We start from the raw sequence: 19,495 nt of genomic DNA on the forward strand, positions 1-19,495 counted from the left end.
TATCTATTAAATTGAAAGTAATTAAAGGGAATCTGTCACCAGGTTTTTGCTACCCCAACTTAGAACAGCCTGATGAAGGGGCAGAGACCCTGATGCCAGTGATATACACTTACTGTGTTGTTTGCTGCCAATCGATAAAATCAATATATTATCTGGTTGCCATCTCTCTGTGTACACTGTGCATAGGCATAAAGCTGCCAATCAGTGGTGGGGGCACATGAATATAGTGGCATAATGTTTACTAGTCCTCTAGCAGTCCTCTCCTGCTGATAAAACAGTGATATTATGAAAAGTACAGCAGACAGTAAATGACACACCACAGGAATTAGGGTCTTTGTCTCTACATTATGCTCTACCATTAGGTGGCAAAAACCTGGTGACAGATTCCTTTTGTAGACAAGCAGCAGGATGGGCATCTGCTGCCGACAGATCCCGAACAGAGTGGATTTGTCACTGACGTGCCTGGCCTTGGTGATGTGACACCTGAAAAAGGCTCCAGCACTGAAGGTTTTGGTTTAGTGGAGAAGTTGGGTTCAGGTGTCAGGAATGATTGGAAATTGATGTGCGGGACCATTCATTTCCATCCTCCAATTCAGGAGGTTCAGTTGAGGTTAATAGTGTGGTATTTGCAGGTACGCAGGATGCAGTGACGAGTCGTGAGACAATTTGGTGCTTTCTAAAATAACGTTTATAAGACTAGAAGGAACTTTCCTCAGTCACGGCCTGAACACCAACAGGGGTAACACGGGTTGCCTCGCAGGGGCTCTAAACAAGTAAACACAAATAGGTAGAACACGACTTCTTCCGGCACTAGCCGGTCACTATAGGGCCAACTACGGGTCCTTAATTGTAAAGTCAACTTAGCTGTCCAGACGTCCCTCGCCGTTCGGGTTGGTAGTCTTTCGGCGTAGTAGTTGCTGGGCCCAGTTGCTGAGGCGTTGACGGAGTTTTCGCGCCCTCCGGCGCGCTGGTGACACTGGAGCCCCACAGGCCCCGGCGGAGTCCTTGGATGGGTGGGCCGCAGGCCCCGGCCTGGGGCAAGCGGTAGCGATGAGTGGTGGCGAATGACAGGCCACCTGCACAGCTAGTGGCTGCGACGGGGAGTCCGCGGTCAGCCGGGTCCCAGCCCTTGCTGCGGACCGGAGCGGGACAGTGGTGGCCGCCGATGGCAGGCGGCGGGGAACAGGCCGCAGGCTGAGGGGAGGCCACAGCGGCCGCGGATGACCGCGGGTAGGCTACAGCCGCGGGCTGAGAAGAGGCGGCAGCGGCCGCGGGTTGAACTGAGGCCGCAGTGGCCGCGGGCTGGAGCGGGGCAGCAAGTCTCGGCCGGTTGCCTTGGCACCGTCCTCCTGAAGTCCTCTGTGAGCGTCCTCTCTGGCACTGGTGGGTCGCTCTAGCTTCCAGTCGCTCCCACGCTCTCCTGCAGTCTCTGTCCCGGTCTGCTGACTCATCGCCTGGGGAATTCCTAGCCTCTTTTATACTGGTCCCTCCCCTAGCCCATCTGTCTGTCAGAATGGTCCGTCCCCAAATTCTGTCCCCTGGGGACAGTTTCCCCCGGAACCCAGATGACGGCTCCTTTGGTTCCGGCCCGGACACTCAACGGGGCCGTTCCTCCCACAATAGGACAGCAGAGCTGCTCATATCTGCCTGACCGTGGGCACTTAACCTGAACCTTCGGTCTGACTGAAGGACCTGTAGGATACTGGTTGGCCTTGCCAGTCGCTGACAGAGCCTGCAAAGCCTGGATGCCAAGGGTATGGACATTTCTGTTTCTTTTTATGTCTCCTGGAAAATTTTATGAAGTCAAAAACAGAAATGCTTCATGCATGTGTGAACGCTCCCCAGCTGCCTGAAAGTGAGTGACTCCCCACAAGGTGTACAGTACATAAAATGCCAAAGTTGCATTTACACTGAATGATTATTATGAATGAGAATAGAATAAATAAACTGCTCATCAACCGCCGAACGAGCAAGACATTGTGACTGGGTAAAAAGAATTTTAGGCAGGCTTAAAAATCATTGGTCTCAGCAGCAGCTTGTTCTGGATGAACAGACCTTGCGCTGCTAAGAACAATGGCAGCCTATGCTTACTGCACTATTTCAGAAGTTCCGTGTGCATCATTTAGCGCGGTCTACCTGTGTAAGAATCTACAATATACATTTGCCTATAATCCTAAGTACGGTAATTAGATATTTAGATGACTAAGGAGCTTGAGGCTGTACAATGCATCCACTGTTAAATGAATGAAACAGCTGTTTAATGCACCCACAGTGTTAAAACTGTATTTAAGTTTAGTCTTATAAAGGCGTTGACTGAAGCAATACATGAAGGAAGAATCTCCAGCGTAATGATAGTTTTTTTTAAAACCAAAAATTGTATTATGCATAGTTAAAAATACAATGCAAAAAATGGACATAATGAAAAAAAGAGTGGGCAGATGGTGTCTCTAGTGGTCAGAAACCAACGCGTTTCGACCTAGGTGGTCTTACTCATGGCTGGCTCATGAAAAACTGGAGTCAGTTGGAGGGAGGTAGACAGTTGGTGCTGGGGACTGAAGGAGAGAGGCACACGTCCCTAGACTAGCGCAGCGTGAGAGAAAAGAGGAGAGAAAGAAGGGGTCGTAGGGGCACGGGAACTGTGGAATCTACCCATGGTGCCCCAATCCACGCCAACTATAGTCAGGTGGAGGGACCAGGTCGCAGTAGAGGACCGGCCCCAGACTAGTGAAGAAACTAAGGACTCAGCTAGCAAACCGGAGACTGTAGCGACTGTATGTGCTACAGCCAACTCCATACACATTCGCTGAAAAGGCAGCCAGATAAGATCAAGGGAACTAAGAGAACGTTGCCCGACAGGATGCGAGGCTGCTGGCTTGGGACACTCTGTGTGAAGGTGCAGGGCAGGAGAGACGGGAGCCAGCGCAGTGAGACAGCCAGGGAAGGAACATTAGAAGGGGGTTCTGGTACAGTGTACCCCAAACTACCTGAGAGCTGGCTGGACCACCAACCCGGAGGACAGAGCACTCTGGCTGAGGATTGTAACTGGAAGAACTGTGAGTAAAAGTGTGAAGACTGACTCAGATTATTTACTGCATCATCTGCCCTGCACTACAACCATTACCAACATCTTTAACACTATAATTGCCCTGGGGCATAGCTCTACCCATGGAGAGCTGTAGCAACTCTGCTGCATCACCAACAGCCCCAGCTGCCTCCTTAAGCAGCATCGGCTATCTTCTTATTGCCGAATACCACGGGTGGCGTCACGACTTTATTTCAGCTAACTTCCCCATCTTTATTTGATTGGACGCCCAGGGCCACGGACCGAATCACCGCTGCCATGACATCCCCTGAAGAACCAACCGGCCCGGACTGAGTCCCCCGGCCATAGCGGGCATTCCAAATGCACGCCGCTTGCAGGCTCTATGCTTGCACTGCCCTAAAACCAAGTCCAACCAGCCTCATTCCCCCTGTCCAGAACATTGGTACGATCTGTCAATCTTCAGGAGAATACCTTCCCCTCTGGCAACCAAGAAGCCGGGAGGCAGAAGAGCGGTGTGCTCCTGAAGAAAGAAGAGTCTTGTACTTCTTTTTAGTTTTAAAAAATCTCTACCTGAAGTCAGTCACCGGGATCATCCACTACATAATTAGTCATGTAATTTTTTATAGAAATGCGAAACCTGCATCTTCCAGACATTTTTATGGATGTGCTACAAATGTCTTTGATAGAAATACCATTTTACATTCTTAAGGACAGACAAATACTCCTATTCAGGCAATGCAATGCGAGAAACTTGCATGAGTCTCTCGCATCAATACCCGAAACTGCTGCCGACACTCGGGACTGGAGTGTGCGGCTCCATGTATTTCTATGCAGCTGAATGCTCCGGTCTGAACCGCCGGCGGCAGAGATGGGTATTGATGTGAGAGACTTGCATTGCAGTCGCAAGTGTGACCCCGGCCTTAGAGTTCATCTATCTCAAGTCAGGTGAACATTAAAACTAATTTTCAGTTTGCTTAGACTGAGTGGTTTGTTTTTTAGTTAGTGTACACTATGAGCCTAGGACTAAAGCCCTCCATTAGCAGGGCCGGCCCGAACGTATAGGCGAACTAGGCGGCCGCCTAGGGCGCCGACCCAAAGGGGGCACCAGAGAAAAAATAGAAAAAATTATAAAAAATCTTTTCAAAAGGCAAAAAGTTTTAGGGATGGAAAGAAAAGTGTACATATTTAAGGGCAAATATGACGCAAGAGAGGTTGGTTGGGTTGGCAACAATTTCGATAGAATCTGAAGTTGCTAAACAAATTAATCTCGGTGACTTAGTGTCATCCTTTTAAAAAAAAAGGCAAGGAAACAAAAATTTTAATTACCTATGGTCGTTTTTGTTTTGTGTTATTGATTACTTTGTATATATTTGTCCTATACAACTTCTCAGAAGATTAAAGAGTTAGGAGAGAGTTAATTAATCGTTGTTGTGGTTTATTTTGCTCCTAAATTTATATCCCAAGTTTTCATCTACTGCCAAGAATAGTAGGGGCGCAATAAAATAGTTTCGCCTAGGGCGCCGTAATCTCTCGGGCCGGCCCTGCCCATTAGACATTATATATCGGTCAGCCTACAGACAGCTCGGCCTATAAGTCACTCAGCAACTATCTCACTCGACGCTCCCATACATAGTAGCACTTGCTCTGTCATTTGGTGCTGTGTTCTCTAAGAGAGAGCTGCTGCCAGACACCTCTGGGGTCGGCTTACCTAAAGTAGGACAAAAGGATCGGCAGTCTGAAATCAGACATGCCAGATCCTTAAGGGTACAGTTGTGGCCAAAAGTATTGACACCCCTGCAATTTTGTCAGATAACTCAGTTTCTTCCTGAAAATTATTGCAAACACAAATTATTTGTTATTATTATCTTCATTTAATTTGTCTTAAATGAAAAAACACAAAAAGAATTGTCCTAAAGCCAAATTGGATATAATTCCACACCAAACATAAAAAAGAGGGTGGACAAAAGTATTGGCACTGTTCGAAAAATCATGTGATGCTTCTCTATTTTGTGTAATTAACAGCACCAGTAACTTACCTGTGGCACCTAACAGGTGTTGGCAATAACTAAATCACACTTGCAGCCAGTTGACATGGATTAAAGTTGACTCAACCTCTGTCCTGTGTCCTTGTGTGTACCACATTGAGCATGGAGAAAATAAAGAAGACCAAAGAACTGTCTGAGGACTTGAGAAACCAAATTGTGTGGAAGCATGAGCAATCTCAAGGCTACAAGTCCATCTCCAAAGACCTGAATGTTCCTGTGTCTACCGTGCGCAGTGTCATCAAGAAGTTTAAAGCCCATGGCACTGTGGCTAACCTCCCTAGATGTGGACGGAAAAGAAAAATTGACAAGAGATTTCAACACAAGATTGTGCGGATGTTGGATAAAGAACCTCGACTAACATCCAAACAAGTTCAAGCTGCCTGCAGTCCGAGGGTACAACAGTGTCAACCCGTACTATCCGTCGGCGTCTGAATAAAAAGGGACTGTATGGTAGGAGATCCAGGAAGACCCCACTTCTTACCCCGAGACATAAAAAGCCAGGCTGGAGTTTGCCAAAACTTACCTGAAAAAGCCTAAAACGTTTTGGAAGAATGTTCTCTGGTCAGATGAGACAAAACTAGAGCTTTTTGGGCAAAGGCATCAACATAGAGTTTACAGGAGAAAAAAAGAGGCATTCAAAGAAAAAAAAACACGGTCCCTACAGTCAAACATGGCGGAGGTTCCCTGATGTTTTGGGGTTGCTTTGCTGCCTCTGGCACTGGACTGCTTGACCGTGTGCATGGCATTATGAAGTCTGAAGACTACCAACAAATTTTGCAGCATAATGTAGGGCCCAGTGTGAGAAAGCTGGGTCTCCCACAGAGGTCATGGGTCTTCCAGCAGGACAATGACCCAAAACACACTTCAAAAAGCACTAGAAAATGGTTTGAGAGAAAGCACTGGAGACTTCTAAGGTGGCCAGCAATGAGTCCAGACCTGAATCCCATAGAACACCTGTGGAGAGATCTAAAAATGGCAGTTTGGAGAAGGCACCCTTCTAATATCAGGGACCTGGAGCAGTTTGCCAAAGAAGAATGGTCTAAAATTCCAGCAGAGCATTGTAAGAAACTCATTGATGGTTACCGGAAGCGGTTGGTCGCAGTTATTTTGGCTAGAGGTTGTGCAACCAAGTATTAGGCTGAGGGTGCCAATACTTTTGTCTGGCCCATTTTTGGAGTTTTGTGTGAAATGATCAATGTTTTGCTTTTTGCTTCAATCTCTTTTGTGTTTTTTCATTTAAGACAAATTAAATGAAGATAATAATACCAAAGAATTTGTGTTTGCAATCTTTTTCAGGAAGAGACTGAGTATTATCTGACAAAATTGCAGGGGTGTCAATACTTTTGGCCACAACTGTATATGCACACGTTGCGGATTTAATTGCGGATCCGCAGCGTTTTTTGCCGCACGGAATTGCATCAAATCCGCAGTGTAGTGCACAACCAATGTAAGTCTATGGGAACCGCAGACTTGATGTGCACATGCCTCCCCCAAAATCATCTAGCAGTTCTCTGACTGCTGATATCTGTGGAACCCCACCCACACCACTAATTGGCAGCTTTCTGTGTACACTGTGCATATTGAGAAACTTTCCAATCAATGGTGGGGCACGATTATAGAGAGCTCACAAATATGGAGGACTACATGACACTAGCCCTCTAGTGATAATCTCCTGCTGATAAAATTGTGATTTTATCAAAACTGCAGCAAGCAGCCCAGTAAATTACACATCACTAGAATCATGATCTCTGCTCCTACATTATGCTGCACTCAGATTAGGTGGCAAAACCTGGTGACAGATTTCCTTTTAATTCTGAGTCTATTTAAAGGGGTTGTCCGGGCTTTTCACATAATCTCAGTACATATCTGGGCTGCAGAATTTTGACAATAAGTAATTTACTTTCTGTCACTAGTTTGCACGGTTTTCTAGATATTCTGAACAGAACGTCCCAGGGGAGGCGGTGTTATGGCATTGAAATGAGAACTAGTCGTAACCTCCTACTCTACTCCAATCCTGCCCTCTATAGCAACAACCCCACCCTCCATAGCTACAGGCCCTCCCCGTCCACATGAAGAAGCCCTCATCACACAGTAACGAATTCTCCCCCTCCAGCAGCCTCACTGCAGAGAGCAGAGAGCTGCTCCACACCCAGACACAAGCTGAACAGTTATCTATGGAAAGTGAAACTAGTGAGGAGGGAAAATCGTCCTGTATTCTGGGCCACGCCATGATTGCAATACCTAACTCATTATCAGTAATTCCTTCCCTCACTGTCCCAGGCTGCTGGCAGCAGTGAGAACAGACTGTGTGATGGCCAGTGATGGGGGTCTGCAGCTTCTAATCTGCACAGGGGATGGCAGTCACTGATGTAATCTGTTGTGTGACAAAGCCTCTGCTGTGTGAATGAGACACCTCTGTGTCACTGATGTCTTCACACAGCAGCAGAATTGGTGCAGTGTATGTGTGAGCACTGTGTCTCTAATGACACAAATACTGATGGGAGCAGTCTGTCCCAGAATACAGGACGATTCTTCATGTGGACGGGGAGGGCCTGTAGCTATGGAGGGTGGGGTTGTTGCTATAGAGGGCATGTTTGGAGTAGAGTAGGAGGTTACGACTAATTCTTATTTCAATGCCATAACACACCCCCCCTTGGACGTTCTGTTCAGAATATCTAGAAAACCGTGCAAACTAGTGACAGAAAGTAAATTACGCAGCCCAGATATGTACTGAGATTATGTGAAAAGCCCGGACAACCCCTTTAATCCTGTTTCAGCATCTATAAAAAGTAGGACTGGATGTCAAATTATAAGAACTATTGTGAATTCATGACTTGTAAATGATAGCTGGCACAACTTATTTATAAGGAAAAAGCAGTCCCATCAAATTTTTTATCCTCTTAAAATTGCAGTCATCATATTATATAGCACTGTGTACTTAAAATTCCTCATTTTGCCTTTCTACCCAGCTAATTCTTCTCTTTTCTCTGGTCTATATAGAAACAGGAAGTCTATTGTCCCTGCATTTATCATTCCCCTCTTCAACCCCTGACCCAGCTGCTCTTCTCCTTCCCCAACCAGGGACTTCTGCTGTGATTGATCAGTCATACAATGAAAATTGACCTGCTGTTTCTACATAGAGCATCCCCATGTTGTAGAAGCGATCAGCCTGCAAAAAATGATAGCCTCGTATTGGGACAAAGCAAAAAAGTGAAATAATTGTTTAAATAATCGTAAAAATATTAAAATATAAAAAAAAACAATAATAAAAAATCAAAAGATATTGTATCTCTAACATTTGTATGGAAAAAAATATAAACAATAAAAGTACACATATTTGGTATCGCCACGTCCGCCACAACCTGACCTATAAAACAGTCCGACAAGTTAACGCCTTAAGTGAACACCATAAAAAAAGGCAAAAAACAATGCTTTATCATCATACCACCTAACAAAAAGTAAAATAAAATGCAATCAAAAAGACATAAATAAACATAGTACTGCTGAAAATGTCATCTTGTCCGGGTAAAACAAGCCGCCACACAGCTCCATCAGCAGAAAAATAAAAAAGTTATAGCTCTCAGAATAAAGCGATGCAAAAATAATATTTTTTCCTTAAAATAGTTTTTATTGTGTAAAAGTGCCAAAACATAAAAAACTATATAAATGAAGTATCACTGTAATCGACTACTGACCCGAAAAATAAAACTCCCTCATCAATTCTACCACACACGGAACGCCATAAAACTAACCCCCCCCGAAAAAAATCCTCAATTTCTGGTTTTTGTTCATTCTGTCTGCCAAATATCAGAATAGAAAGATATCAAAAAATGTAATGTTCCCGAAAATGGTACCAATAATACCGTCTACTAGTCTCACATAAAATAAGCTCTCAAATGACTCTGTTGGCCAAAATATGGAAATATTATAGCTCTCAAAATATGATGATGCAAAAACTTTTTTGTAATAAAAATAGTCTATTAGTGTGTGACAGCAGCCAAACATAAAAACACAATATCAATCTGGTATAGCTGTAATCATACCGACCCGAGGAATATAGTTGCCTAATCACTTATAACGCACAAGGAACGGCGTGACAAATAAATAAAACAAATTCTTCACATGCTGTTGATTTTTTCATTCTGCCTCCCAAACATCGCAGTAAGACTTGACGCACATTTATCCTGCGCTCTGCGCTGAGCATGTGCACCAGAGTTTCTGTGTAAATCTCTGAAATAGGTGATTTAGATGGAACCTCTGGTCGAAGATTCCCTGTAATGAGGCAGATGAAGACAATGTGGACGCTGTCAGATCTGTGGTCCGACGGTGTCCGTCTTTTTAGGACGGTTTTGTGCACTTCTGAAAAAAACAACGCTGAACAGAGGCCAGACGGAGTCCTCACTAACTTCTGCCTCATTATAGTGAATGGATCCCTCAAGGTTTCATCTGAATCACATCACTCAGAGATTTAGATGGCAATCCCAAAATAAGTGCTCAGCGTAGAGCGCCGGATAAATGTGATCCCAAACAATATGTAAAATGTTCCAAATAAAAGCTTCAACTCAATCCACAAAAAAAAGCAAGTCTCCACTCAGGTCTGTCATCTGTTAATGGAAAAATAGGGGACTTCCACGTTACTGGTAGCACAAAGGCTCTGAAAAAGCGAAATGGCTCCTCACCGCCAAAAGAAATTCAGCAAATTGTGCACTCCCAAATCCAAATGCCCACCTCCCTTCTGAGCCCCACAGTGTACCTAAACCACATATATTGTCCACGTTTGGCATTTCTGAAGCGATGAGAGCCTGCCTAACTTACGGGTATATGTCTCCAGAAGCACAGGCTGGGCATAACGTACTGGTGACTGCAGCGCATGAAAATTCAAATTTGTAAAACTGCAAAATTTTCTAAATTTTCACCAAATTTACATTTTTTTCTCACAAATAAATGCAAATCATATCAAAGAAATTTTTACCACTAACAAAGTATAATATGTCTCGAAAAAAAACGAGATCCGTTGAAGCATTCTAGAGTTGTAACCACATAAAGTGACAGTGGTCAGAATTGTAAAAATTGGCCTGGTCATTAATGTGCAAACCACCCTCGGGGGTAAAGGGGTTGATGGTCACTGTCCTATAAAAATGGTACACATGTATCACTAGGCAAAAGAGTTGCATAACAGTTCATAGTTTTTCGCCTTTTTAAAGCATTATTTAAAAACAATTAAGCTATAGAACGAAAACAAACCCCTAATCATTATTCAGCCTGTCATTTTGTGGATTTTAAATTTTTTATAGACTAGCTTTGAACTATAGGGAATAAAATTCTCTACAGATAGTAATGTGTATATACATCCAAACATATCACCAGGAAACATATCAATGCTAGTTCCAAGGAGTCTGCACAAAGAGAAAAATGCACGGTATGTTGCAGGTAAGAAAATTTGATGGATAGGACTAGACAAACTGTCATACACAATTAGATGTCTTGTGCATGGAGAACACTTAGGCTCCAACAAGAGGCGGCTTCAGGAGTACAGCTATAGGCAGCATTGTCACTTACTAAATGTTGTGTATAGCCAGACTGGCACAATCTAATGCTGCAAACCCATCCCTGCCTGTCAGTAAATGAGCTGTGAAAATCAATAATGACAATTATCTGGATGACCGTCAGCATAATTCCACCCAGGATGCACTGCACAAACTATAAAAGACCAGCCCACAGTAACACACCTTGCTGCACAAATATACAGCACAACTGCCACTTAGGTATTGAAAGAAGTGCCAACTCTTAAAGGAGTGGAAATCAAGGTATGATGTGACCAGTGATTCTGCTGTGGGTGTAACATTACACATTTTACTGGGTTCCCTTATCCCATTATCATATTTAGTAGGATGTAGAGAATTTAATGACAAAATACAGCACATCTGCACATTGCAATGATGGATTTCACGTAGCTAGATCAATTGTTCTGCAATATATCCAAACCATAAAACCGAATAAACTGTAATCAATTAAAAAGTGTCCACCGTGCTCAGGGCAGAATTCAGTCCTGTAGAATGTAAGCCCATGTGGGCAGGGTCCTCTCCCCTCTGTACCTGTCTGTCATTGTTTCATCTCTGGAAGTGATATTTGTATTTTGGATGTAACCCCTTCTCATGTGCAGCACCATGGAATCAATGGTGCTATATAAATAATAATTCACATCTAATACCCATTCATTGAATCGGATTGAACTCTAACTTATCATTGTATTATCTTTTTGAGGAACATTGCATCACAAAAATAAGGCCACGTAAGACTGCCCAAATAGATGGGAAGCACACCCGTCCATGAAGCACATGCAAGCCCTGAGACTGGCGGAAAGTACAGATTACTGTCATATATATATATGCACAGGGAGTAACACGGATGGATTTGATGGACGTAGTTATATAGGATTCCAACTAAATGTAGGCAAAGCTATAGGAACACAGTGACGTTTCATTACAACCCATTGGATTGTCCCAACTGACAGAATTAGCAACAACTCCGTAATATATACAATAGTTTAACATTTGTTGAATGTGACCATTTCTAACCATCGGCAGTGACATTTTATGATAAATCGTTGTGCTCCTGATAGTTAGCTGCATTTATTCCTACACGTCAGACTTTATTGTTTGGCTGATGTATGGAGCGAACGTTTCCATTCTATAAAACTGAACGATCAGCATTCATGAGCATTGTACCCATCATCCACATCAAGCGCGCCTGTCATCTGTCTCTGCCTCCATTTGTCATTCCTCGCACACATCCCAGCTGGTGACTTTGTCAGTGCACACAATCTGCATCACAGGGTGTCTCCCTACAATTTATAAGCGAAGGACTCACTTGCTTCTGCTGTAGGTCTTGTGCTTGGACTGTGATCCCTTACTAGGTCAGCTAGACAGACTTCAGACACAGACTTGTCTCTGCAGACACAGGTTATGCTTCCGCCTCTAGCACAAACATGCTTAGTTACCTGAAACAGTAAGAGTAAGGGAGGGTTAGGGGTGTGTGTATTTAAACGGGCCAACCAGGCCATGGCGGATGTGCAGCCATCTACCTGGAGTGTAACACACGACACGTAACCCTTTGCATACTTGTCACTCTCAATGCAAATCCAGGATTTTAGACTTTCCATGTAGAAATATTATAAAATATAACTTTATTCAAAAGGAAAACAAAATATTGTCATTGTTATTATTATTATTATGCATTGCTTATATAGCATCATTAATCCACAGCGCTTTACAGACATTAATGACGTTGTCCCCCTTGCGACTCACAGTCTAAATTCCCTATCAGTATGTGTTTGGAGTGTACAAGGAAACCGGAGAACCCAGAGGAAACCCACAAAAACACAGGGAGAACATACAAACTATTTGCAGATTATATACAAACCATATCTCACTCTGGCCTTACGCATTATATATTTATTTGTCCAAGATAAACTGCCATGTTATGGGGAGTCAGGGAAGATGTTGGCTTTTCACACCTATGGCAAACAGCTGATATTGCCTGAGGAGGTTCAGTTAGTTACACATTTAGGATTTGCAGAATTAGCAAAATTAGCGTTAGAAACTTGGTAAGACATGACTTATAACATCCTGTAAACTTGTGTATTAAAGGACAGATGATGCAAAGTTTGCACCTGTTATGGTGTTTTCACTGCAGGAGCACTACACTTGGCAGACTTCGGAAAGCTCCTGGGACGTACTCTGTACACACTGTATCCACAGGGGTCCAATGGCTAGAAGTATGCTAAAAAGAGGGCGCATATGTTGGGGAAAAGTGGATTGGTATATAATTTGTACTGTATGCAATACAGAGACAATGAGAAAAAAAAAAATATATCCATGCAGTGTACAATTTTAAACGATGCCACCCAATGGGTGGTAAGTGTCACTACATATCTTTAAACATCAGGAAGGGCAGTCTCACACGTCCACATAATTCCGGTACCGGAAAAAATGGTACCAGAGCTATCTGTGTCCGTGTGGATACGTGGTACCATCGTGTGCCACACGTGTGGCAACCGTGTGCCGCATGTTTGCCGCATCAGGACCACATGGACAGCTGCTGGGGAAGAAGCACTAGAGTAAGTGCTGTTCCCCGGCGGCTGGTGCTGAACGCCGCTGTCATTCTTCTCTCCTGCTCTGCCGGCAACAGCGAGCAGGAGAGAATGAATGAAAAAAAAACTGACGTTGGGTCCCCCTCAGTTTGTGAACCAACCCGGCAAAACTCACAGCTGGGGGCTGCTAATCTCAGGCTGGTAAGGGGCCATTGATTTTGCACCCCCCCCAGCCTAAAAACAGCAGCCCCCAGCTGACCAGAAAAGGCGCATCTATCATCCAAGAGAATCGGATCCCACTATGTTCACACTCTGTTCAAACTCTTATCATTTGCATAACTGATCCAATTTTCTTTTATGACAAAAAATATGCTCGTCTGCACCTGCCCTTACCCAGAATGATCATATTAATGATCGTTCTGTTTCCGCAAAATTGTGGTCGGCTGGTCTAAATAGGCCAGTTAACGACCACCAATTGCTTGCAAATAGCTGAATGTCTCACACTTGAAAGACACATTAATGAGGAATTTAGATTTTGAACCTTTTGCGGACATTGTGTGATGACAATAAAAGTGCTGCAAAATATGAGACACATAATATTATTTCAGTGCAATATAGGTCAGTTTGTCTCCTGCTTATGTTCTGTATGTGCAGAACGCTGAGATATTGCAATAAGGTTGTCTGCTGTTTTAAGGCGATTTCCGTAGATCCTTTTTTGCTTTGTTTTATGCAGCAGAGCAACACAGAAACCCGCATGATTGTGCTCCTTGTTTGTTTCTGACATGTTTACTGAGAAGTCCTGACCGTGATCCCCTGCTTGTCGGATCATAATGGAAAGTATGTCTTCAGATGTAATAAAACATTTTGAACTGTCCATTTCCGTGTTCTCTGTAATGTTCACAATGTGTGCGCGGGTGGGACTTTCTGGAGTATGATTGACAGTTGCATTGTCCTCTGGTGAACACAATGCTACTAGAACTTTAAAGGGAATCTGTCATCAAGTTTTTGACACCTAATCTTAAGGACAGAATAATGCAGGGGCAGAGACCCTGATTCTAGTGATGTGTCCCTAACTGGGTTGCTTGTTGTAGTTTTGATAAAATCACTGTTTTATCAGCAGGAGATTATCATTAGTAAACCTGCTGCCATGTAGTCCTCCATATGCCATATTCATGAGCTTTGTATTGCTCCTCCCACCACTGCCTATGCACAGTGTACACAAAAGCTGTCAATTAGTGTTGTGGGCTCAGCATTCAGAGAACTGGTAGATCTGCATCAGATCAGTGAAAAAATATAGCAAGCAGCCCAGTGATAATGAAGGAATCAGGATCTCTGACCATAAATCATGCTTCTCTCAGATGGGCTAGGAAAAACTTGGTGACAGATTCCCCTTAAAGGGAATCTGTCACCCTTTTTTTTGGCTTTGCAGCTGCTGGCATAGACATCGGGGGCTTAAATACAGCATTCTGTAATGCTGTAGATAAGCCTCCGATGTAACCTGAAAGAGAAGAAAAACACGTTATATTATACTCACCGAGGTGGGCGGTCCGGTCCGATGGGTGTCGCCGTCCCGTCCAGCGCCTCCCTTCTTCATGCGATGACATCCTCTTCTCCCATCATGTAATGGCTCCAGCACAGGTGCACTGCTCTGCCCTGTTGAGGGCAGAGCAGAGTCCTGCACTGCACAGGCGTCGGGAGAGGTCTGGCGCCTGCGCACTGCAGAATTCTGCTCTGCCCTCAACAGGGCAGAGCAATGCACCTGCGCCGGAGCCATTTCAGGACGGGAGAAGAGGACGTCATCACATGAAGAAGGGAGGCGCCGGACTGGACCGCAACACCCATCGGACCGGACCTCGGTGAGTATAATATAACGTGTTTTTCTTCTCTTTCAGGTTACATCGGGGGCTTATCTACAGCATTATAGAATGCTGTAGATAAGCCCCCGATGTCAATGCCGGCAGCTAATAGGGGATAAAAAGGGTGACAGATCCCCTTTAAAACATATTTTTGTATGCATATACAATGCATCGTCCATTTTACAGTAATACAGATAAGGATTTGCGGATAATCTGTACTGCTTGTATCCCATATAATAAATCCTGACCGAAATTACCTCAGTTTTTTCTTTATTTAGTCAATGCACTGCAGACTTCTTCATCAGATCAAGAAAAGCCTATTGCGCTGTATTTTCCCTCCTAGTTTTATTATTTTACAGTAATACACGGAGGGTGATTTTTCATTTTTATAGCGATCATGTCAGGGCAGGCGCACCCTGGTAAGTGCCGGGGCCCTGAGCAGGCGGGGGCCCACTTGCCATCAGGGAGACTGGCGCGCTATGGGGGCCCTGTGTCTATGACAGTGCCGATGCTCGTCAGTGAGCCCTGGCACTTGCAATACTTACCTCTTGCTGTTCCACTGCTTCAGTGTCTTCAGCGTCCTCTGACTGTGACGTCCAGGTCAGAGGGCGCAATGATGTCACGCATGTACACCCTCTGTTTGAACAGTCACAGCGCAGAGAGCTGGAAGACAGCGACACTGAGGAGTCTGCAGCAGAGCAGTGACAGTGAAGAGAGGTGAGTATTTCATTTTCTTAATGTTTGGAGCATCTTATAGGGCCAGTTACGTATGGAGCAGTATATGGGGCCCATTGCATATAGATCATCTTATGGGGCCAATTACATATGGAGCGTCTTAAGGGGCCATTTACATGTGGCGCATCATATGGGGCCAATTTTATATGGCGCATCTTATGGACCAATTACATATAGAGCATCTTAGTGGGATAATTACATATGAAGCAGTATATGGGGGCAATTATATATGGAGCATTATATTTGGCCCATTCTTTTGGAGTAATATATTTGGCCCCTCATATACTGGAGCATTATATGGTGCCCATCATTTACTGTATGGAGCATTATATGGGGCCTATTCTATATGGAGCATTATATGAGGCCCATTCTGTATGGAGCAATATATGGGGCCCATCATATACTGTATGGAGCATTATATGGGGCTCATTATTCTATATGGAGTATTATATGGGGCTCATTATTCTGTATGGAGCATTATATGGGGCTCATTTTTCTGTATGGAGCATTATATGGTGTCCATTATTCTGTATGGAGCAATATATGGGGCTCATTAATCTGTATTGAGCACTATGTGGTGCCCATAATACTGTATGGAGCCTTATATGGGGCACATTATACTGTATGGAGCAATACATGGGGCTTAATATGTTGTATGGAGCATTATATGGGGCTCATTATACAGTATGGAGCAATATATGGGGCTCATTTTACTGTATTGAGCAATATATGGGGTTCATTATTCTGTATTTAGCATTATATGAGGCTCATTATTCTGTATGGAGCAATAGATGTGGCTTATTATACTGTATGGAGCAATATATGGGGTTCATTATTCTGTGTTTAGCACTATATGAGGCTCATTATTCTGTATGGAGCAATAGATGTGGCTTATTATACTGTTTAGAGATATATGTGGGGTTCATTATTCTGTATGGAGCATTATATGAGGCTTATTATTCTGTATGGAGTGCTATGTGGTGCAGATAATACTGTATGGAGCACTATATGGAGCACATTATTCTGTATGGAGCAATATATGGGGCTCATTATACTGTATGGAGCACTGTGGTGCCCATAATACTATATGGAGGACTATACTGTCTGGTTTCTGAGCTATTGATATTTTAAGAAGTGAAATCTTTGGCATTGTACTATACCTATATTTCTCTGCCGTATCTGTGCATCATGAATTGTGGTATGTGGTAAAGGGGCCAACTGAGACTCTTTCGCCCAGGGCCACGAAAACCTGGAGCCGACCCTGGGTCACGCCTACTTTCACTTAAAATAAGCTCTGATGGCAAATTCTAAGTGAGATCAGTGTCCAAACTTATTTACATACCACAAAACATGGATTTCTGTGGAATAAAACATTGGTTTGTAGATATCAAGGTATTCAGCTTCCTATAACCTGCATATCCATATAGACAGCTTAGGAGGGTTATTGCTACTGATGCCCTTTAAGACCCATCTGTAATATACGTCACTACTGTACTTCTGTGCCGCAGCTTAGGACAACAAGCCATTAAAATGATTGCACAACTGCAAATAAATTTACTTGATTCCAGAATTAATTATTAACAGCTCCTGATCAGATTATGGACTTACACATGAGAAACTCTTTGTCATTAACTTTTCTATAGCACATATTCAAAAGCACCTTTATGCCAAATTGTATCAAATGCGTTCAGTATGTGGAGGAATATTCTTGGAAATATCTGGTTTGATTCACACCTGAGTTTTATTCAAGCAATCAAGAAAAACATCCACTATAGACATAATACATCTAAATTACAGTATAATAAAACCCTGAATACTTACCCCAGGCATATCAGAAAGAGAAAGTTGCTCTCTCATCCAGAGATTTGACCTGGAGCTTCTGAGCCGCTGTGGCATCTGTAGTTTGTCTCTCCAAGACTTTTATTCTCTAGTAATTATGTCCTGCACAAAGAAATCTTTTCAGTCCATTGTCGTTGTGCCTTGACCATCCTCTCCATCGCCATTGTATAACTTACTGTCCCTCCTCCACATTCTTCATCTTTTACATAACAATCACACAATACTCTTATTTTATGTCTGCGCCTCCAATCACCATTGTGTGCTTTTCTGTAATGCTGAATAAAGCTGGACAATATACTTTATGTATAGGACATTTTTCTTTTTCTAGGTCTCTATTACTACTATTTGTATGGTCGCTGACAAATTGACCTCTAGGACCGAAATCCATGTTTCGGTCTCTTCAAAGTCAAGGAGTACTCACCAGTGTATAGAAGCCCCTGAGTTGTCTCCCCCTTTTTCAAATGCTGTCACTTTTGTGTTTTTTTTTTTTGTTTTTTCGAACTGGGTAAATACCAGCAGTACGGAATATTGACGCTATTTTTTTTTTAGAGTCTGAATGGCAAGTCTGATCAATTATACTGTAGACCAAGATAGTAAAGTAGGATCTTTCACTACTCAGTTAAAGGGGTTAAAATATATTTATTACACACCATTGGGGTTTAACATATGATCAGTGGTGGTCCGACCGCTAGCTCCCCACTGATCCCAAACCCTTCTGTAAATAGGGCGTTAGGATAATGCTAAGAATATTAATGGACTTCACATGAATAATAAAAGAAATCAGAATCTATTGATTTTTTTTTCTTCTAGATATAGATGTATTCCCATTTACTTTTAAAAAAGGACTTTTCACCAAATGTTTCTAGCTGGTCCGGACACAGGATGTAATAGTGGCTGCAGCGCAGAATAAAACCTTTTTTTTTTATACAGGGAGAAGTACAAGCCCCCAGTAAAAACTCTGATAACCCCCACTTCAAATTAACAAAAGTTCTCATTAGGTTCCAAATACTTGGATTGATAACATCTCTGGAATGGAGAGGCGCAATTTAAAAAAAAAAAAAGAAAAAAGAGTGAAACATAAAAAATTGGTGAAAGGTACATTTTAAACACAACATTTTCAGTGATGTTTATTGGAATATATGTCTGTTTGACAAATTCAGGGGCAAAGCCATAGACAGAGGTAGCAGTCGCGTTCAGGTTCTGATACCTGATGGGATTGAAAAGCTTCTCTGTCAAATAAGAAAACGCCAGCATTGTAAGTGGCACATGGAAAGTGGGGGACTCTGCTACAGATACTCCATGGGGCTCATGAGCTTTAAGGGACTTTTTTTTGCATTGCAGGAATTGTTATACATTTATCCAAATTTGTAATATAAATATCATCTGACATCCAGTCTTGTAAATATGAAGTGGATAACAGAAATTGGGTCATGTTGTGTATAAGGAACAAGACCTACAAGAATCCCGCACAGTTAAAACACAGTTTTACAATTATTATATATTAATTTTGATCATTACAGATTAGGATTACAGTAAAATAATTTGTATAGCTGTGATTTTTTTCATACTCCTACAAAATACGTGACCATTCTAAAGATCCGTTTACGCTAGGTGATTTTGCTGTATTATGACCAATGATAGTTTAATAGCCTGTTCACACAGGCAGACAGTGCTTCATACTAGCACTAGAGGATCTGTAATAGCTTATGCTGCTATTGTTATCAGCAGCAAAAGTCCTGTTTACACATGAGCCACTGCCAACAACCATGATCTTCTGTTTTTTTAGCTTATTAGTCGGGTGATCACCAACCTTTTTACACTGCAAGATTAATGTAAAATGAGCATTACTAGGAACGCTCTCGTTCATGTTATTCTTGTAGTGTAG

The 19,495-nt window shown here is 42.9% G+C and overlaps 1 protein-coding gene across 12 annotated transcripts in view; it reads right to left on the minus strand.

Annotated features, from left to right (window-relative positions):
- The window catches only part of PLEKHA6 (pleckstrin homology domain containing A6), a 280,897-nt gene that overhangs the window by 196,530 nt on the left and 64,872 nt on the right, over nucleotides 1–19,495 (minus strand). For 11 of the 12 annotated variants that reach the window (XM_073587158.1, XM_073587153.1, XM_073587156.1 and 8 more), the window contains exon 2: nucleotides 11,959–12,088. The exons of the other annotated variant lie outside the window; for it this stretch is intronic. The gene's annotated coding sequence lies outside the window, so the exon portion shown is untranslated. The remainder of the gene's footprint in view (nucleotides 1–11,958; nucleotides 12,089–19,495) is intronic. 12 annotated transcript variants of the gene reach the window in all.

The sequence above is a fragment of the Dendrobates tinctorius genome, unplaced genomic scaffold (genome assembly GCF_039654945.1).
Source record: "Dendrobates tinctorius isolate UK_male_01 unplaced genomic scaffold, ASM3965494v1 ptg000098l, whole genome shotgun sequence".
Taxonomy (NCBI): Eukaryota; Metazoa; Chordata; class Amphibia; order Anura; family Dendrobatidae; genus Dendrobates; species Dendrobates tinctorius.